Source organism: Electrona antarctica (assembly GCF_951216825.1).
Source record: "Electrona antarctica genome assembly, chromosome: 17".
Lineage (NCBI taxonomy): Eukaryota > Metazoa > Chordata > Actinopteri > Myctophiformes > Myctophidae > Electrona > Electrona antarctica.
In genome coordinates, this window is record NC_136798.1 from 10,492,377 (window position 1) to 10,497,871 (window position 5,495).

Here is a 5,495-nt window from a genome sequence, read left to right on the forward strand (position 1 = left end):
GAACGCCCTACCAACAGTCATTAAGACATGCAAATCCCTTGACTCCTTCAAAACTGCTCTCAAAGGGCACTTAGGGACGGCTGCAATTCGAAACTGGCCCCCGTAAAATCTGAATGCCCCACCCACCCCTTTTCCCCCTCACTGTATTTCTTTTCTCCCTTTTTACCTGATTGATTGAGGAAATGATGATTTCCTATTTTTGGCTATATAGAAGTGTATATTCGGACCTGTATATTGTGTTCACGTGTGTCCAACAATCCTCCTGTATTCCTGAAATGATCTTTGTCTCTCTGTGGCTTAACAACGTATTAAAAAGATTCAAATAAAGCTAAGACAGAAGAAGAGCAATCAGAGTCCATTGAGTATTCTGGATCAATGTGGATCGATGTTGCCTCCGACAGCCACCTTCATCCCTGGACACAAAACCTTCGGCACGACGCTTATTCATGTCGCCACAGCTTCCAATCAATCAATACCTCAACAGATTGGATATGACTCTTTCCACAGGGCTTGCCCCTGAACACAGACAAACAACGGCCCGGTGCCGTACGTGAACATGACCAGAGTGGGATGAAACGAACCCAGAATGTTAAGGGCAAGCTACAGAAGAAGTTGTGCTATTTGTGAATGGCCTTGTCATGTCTGTCGTTTTACAGTACATGATGATGAGTTCACGTTTTTCTTTACAGATCTATGAACAGATAATCATGACTAATTCCTATTGAGGATAACTTATCTTATGAGACTGTATATTCAATCACACGTTCATTGCCGATAACAGGCTAATGATACAGACTAGCGCTGTGTCATGACAAGATTTCAGAGCAACGACAAAACATTCTAATAGCGTGCGTCACGTGTTTGGTAGGATGACTTAAGAGTTAAGACTTATTAGAAGGTTGAGAAAAGACAGGGAGAGAGAGAGATGGAGGGAAAGAGAGAAACTGAGATTTTTATGCTGAGTCACACCAACTGGCGACACCCTCCCCCATGACAAATTAAACGTCCACATATATCACTCCTGTCCCCGTTTCCATCTCTCTCCCTCCCTCTCTGTCTATGTCTCTTTCTCGCTCTCCATCTTTCTGTCTCCATATGTCTCACCCTCTCTCGCGCCATATTTCTCGTCGTTTCTGTTTTGTGTCCCCACTCTGTCTCTCTACCCCCTCCACACGCATGCACGCATCCGACCACCTACACAGACACTCTTGCTCTCTCCAGCCAGTAGCCCCCTCTCTCTGTAGATCTGAGTATTCCCTAGACGGTAGACACCCTCCCCTTCACTCTCAGTCTTTCCCACCTTTTCCCCTCTGTCTGCTTCGTCATTCTTTCACGCGTCAGCCTGTCAAACCCTCCCTCCCCTGTTCCCCTCAGCCTGTCTGCTCTGCCAGCCCTGTGTAGTTAATTAGGAGTGAAGTGAAGAGAGATCAGTGGGTGCACGGCTTGTCTCATCCAGACTTGATAATGCATGTGTCTAATCTCCTCCACTCGCTGAGATTTTTTGTCTCCTTGACCGCCAGGCGAGAAGCTCTCTCTCTCTCTTGCACGCACTCTTTGTCAAGGTGATATGTGCACGCCTGCGCGCACGTTAATGCATGAACGGATGTCTTCATGCATGCACACTGCACAGCCAGACAGACTCAAAATACACCCAGGCGCACACACGCGTGAATGTGCGAGCGCTCGCACGCACGCACGCACGGGTATAGGCTAATGCTCCAACTTAAAAGGCCCTTTTGAACAGTTTGACGTGTCTTTCATCTCTCTGAATAGGAGAACAAGCTTTACTGGCTTAAAAAAAAGGAAGGAAAGTTTAGATTGACTTGTTGAGCACGATCTCCTAGCTGTTTCCCATCAACAGAGTTGATTTAGCCAGCACTTCTTTTGAGCATAATGGTACTCACATTGTTTTGAGGGGGCATGGGTTCACACACGTTTGTTGGCAATTGTTGCACGCTAGCAATACAAATAGAGAACATTTGAGAAGGGGCTTACCGGAGTGCAACGTCGTCAGTAGAGTCCCCCGTGTTGGTTGTCTGCTCCTCCTCTGTGACTTTGCTTTCCTGTGTCCCTCCATCGACCTATATTTGAATAAATCGATAGAAGCCTTCAAAAAACAGGACGTGCCATCTTAGACATAACGTTGTCTGCATTATGTGACAGTAGAGAAAACGTAGAGATGATGTAGCTGTAGATTAAATGTGGAGTCGAGCACAATGAGAACCTCTGGCTGTATTCAGGACACATTTTGCAGAGTCACTGTTGGACAGAGTCAGTAAGAAATGGTTCTCAAACCTTGGGGGTCCCCAGCGAAATGAGCTAATATAATCATTTTAACCACTCTAACCATATTTTATACTTTGGCTATTAAAAAATAGCAGATCTAGAAGATCATACGTCACTTTGTGCAGCGATGAGCTATTTCTGAAAAATCTTGAAAATGTATATTTATAATGTTTTTTAGATGGGGGTCTGCAGCCAAATACATATCATTTTGGGGATCCTTGACATGAATACATTTGAGAACCACTGGGCTAAAGCAGATAGGCCTACAACGTGGGCGGCTATAGCCTACTGTTAAAATTGTGGGTAATTATAGCATCTTGGGAGCCCTCCATTATATTATTTGGATCGTTGATTGAGGTTTTTATTGACCGAAAATGCATAAACTGACAGTATCTGCACTGAATGCATATCTGTAAAAAGCATGAAACAAAAAACCTTTTTAAGGGGACGGGAGACATGACAAATAAAATAATATTTATACAGTATATTATACTGTAATAGTCTTTACAGTATATTCTATCCAGTCTAGCCTAGTCAACGTATACCTTGTAATCAGTGGTGGAAAAAGTACTCAAATTCTTTACTTAGGTAAAAGTATCAATACTGCAATATAGAAATACTTACAAGTAAAAGCCCAGAATTCAAAAATGTACTTGAGTAAAAATAAGTGCTTGAGTAAAGTATTGGTATCAAAATGTACTTCCAAAAGTAGGCTACTCATTATGCAGAATGTCCTGTTTCAAGTTTTCAAATGTATAAAATCACACCCGTTTGAAGTGAGTGGTGCTCAGGGTGGGTGTCCCCGGGGGGTCCCCGGAACTTCCAGACCCACAGGAACGCTCCCAGGGCGCCGGCCCGATTCCGGCGAGCTGCCCCGCGTCCCAAACGGTCAAGAAATTACAGAGTTACCGTGTGGGGGTCCCCAGGGGGTCCCTGTACTGTACCGTCACTGTACTGTACAGTCAGACCCAAAAGTGTGTGTGTGTGCGCGTGTGACACTTGGTTGTGAAAACCAACCAAACGCTATTTTCGTGCTAGGGCAGACCCAGCCAGGGACACACAAAGCTCCATAATGGAGTGGTTGCACCACTCAAAAATCTTTTGAAAATAGCACATCTACAAACTCAACGGTTAAATGAAGTGGTTAATGTTTTGTATTAATCAAAATCTAAGTAACTAGTAACTAAAGTCTTCAAATAAATGTAGTGGAGTAAAAGTAGCCTACAATATTTGGAGTGTCACGGTTGGAGTCAAGACAGACAGACAGTTCAAATTAAAGTATTTATTTCACCAACCAAGAGGAGTAGGCAGCAATCAAAGTCCAGGTACAGCTGCAAAAGTCAAAACACTTATAGGCAGTCAGAAAGAACACAACGAAGGAAAAAAACAAAAACAAAGGGAAAATACTAGCTCATTTATCAACCGTGCGTACGCCAAAATATGGGTGTACGCCGAAATTACCGCAATTTTCGGCATTTACCATTTGCGCCAACGTTTGATTTTGAACTTGAGCCAAGACAAAAACCACGTCTGGTCGGGAGCTGTCGTACGCTTTGTCCTCACCTGTTTTTCTGTCATTGTTTGACCAGCTGAGAGGCTGTCACAGGCATCTAAACATATGTATTCACTCCTAAAATGTTTATATAAAACTGTATAGGTATATATGGGCTAAATACATATAAGATGTGTCTTTGTGTCATATGAAATTAGTAGGAGATTTCCAACTTTACAAGCAAGCAATTAAAATCGCGCATTTAAAAACAATGTTGCAAGTTAGATGCGTAAGCCATTTAAACAGTGTTTTGCATGAGCGCATACATGTGAGGATTTGGGCTGTCTGTGCTGAAATATTTCCATGACGGGACGTTGGAGAGTAGCCTATAGTGCACTGCTGCAGCGCGGAGAGTCCCAACATGGGTAGCCTACTGTAGCCTAATCTACAGCAGGCCGATGTCTTTCTGGAGTTACAGTATGCGCAATCTCCTCCTCGCGTCGCTCGAATGCCAAATGTGCCGTGCCAGCGCAAGTGGGAACGCATCGGAGATAGTATAGGCTAAGCCAGCCTGCAGCCCACCACTGTCCAGTGCCACATGAGGCTATGGTTTTTGGCTGCAATATTCATATAATTGACAGTTGACAGCGAGGCAATTTAAATAGACTGTCGTCGAACGTGCATGGTCAATTGGTCACGGTGTCACGGACGGACCACCGTGATAGAGAGAGACAGACTACAGGACAGGAGATGCACCTTGCAAAACTGCAGCGTGTGTGCGTGCCTATTTGTTATATAATTCATGGTTCACAGGTTCAGGTTTTCGTTCACTAATATATCTTGTTGTATATTAAATGAATAAAGACTTTAATAATTTAATATACAACTAACAACACAGTGACAGTTGCTTGCAAATTGCGATATGTGCGTGCATGCGTGCGTGCGGTGAGGCGGAAGCAAGGGAAGCGAAGCGAGAGGAGAAACAGACAGGGTAGTCCTACAGCTTTATTTAATTCATGCAGGTTTATTTATTTAAGATACAACAAGTTGCGTGCGTCTGTGTGTGTGTATGGGAGGGGGCAGCAAGGCAACTTAGGTGACATTCACACCAGAAAGCTTTGCTGTGATTCAAACGAATCCTGCGCATTGTCAGAAAGTGCACTTCGTTTGACAGGTGAAACTTTTTTTCCCCTGTAACCATGGTTTCCAGGTCGTATTGCAGTTGTTCATGTCGCAAAAACGAGGGCGAGGCTAGATTTTATAGGGCGTGCCAGATAGATTTCAGCCGTCACATTTATTAACGTCGGAACGAAATTAAGGAAGAAACAGCTGTCTGCGATCACTTTGTAAATGCCGACCCGACGTGGGTGTACTACGAATCCTACACTCGAATTTGGGGCAGATTTTACACTCGATTGATAAATGAGGGCCATAGGTCTAAATACAAGGCAACGAGGAGTCAAGAACAAATACTAACATAAACTCACAGTGACAATGAACCAACGGAGAACTGAAAACACAAGGGCATATAAATAGACAAGGGCTAACTGGACACAGGTGAACACAACTGACAATCAACACTGGGAAAGGCTGGAGGACTTAAGAGGACACAGGTGGAAACTGCTGGCAAAATCACAGTCTGGTTACTGGTTAGACAAGACAGGTAACAGTTGCAACAGAGGTAACCAAGAGACACGTACTCGATTACGACAAAATA

General features: G+C 43.9%; 1 long non-coding RNA gene across 1 annotated transcript in view; it reads right to left on the reverse strand.

The window, feature by feature from the left end:
- Nucleotides 1–2,004: 2,004 nt before the first annotated feature.
- LOC306941496 overlaps nt 2,005–5,495 on the reverse strand; it is a 30,966-nt gene continuing 27,475 nt past the window's right edge. The window contains exon 3 of the long non-coding RNA XR_013792166.1: nt 2,005–2,081. This is a non-coding gene — a long non-coding RNA (uncharacterized lncRNA). The remainder of the gene's footprint in view (nt 2,082–5,495) is intronic.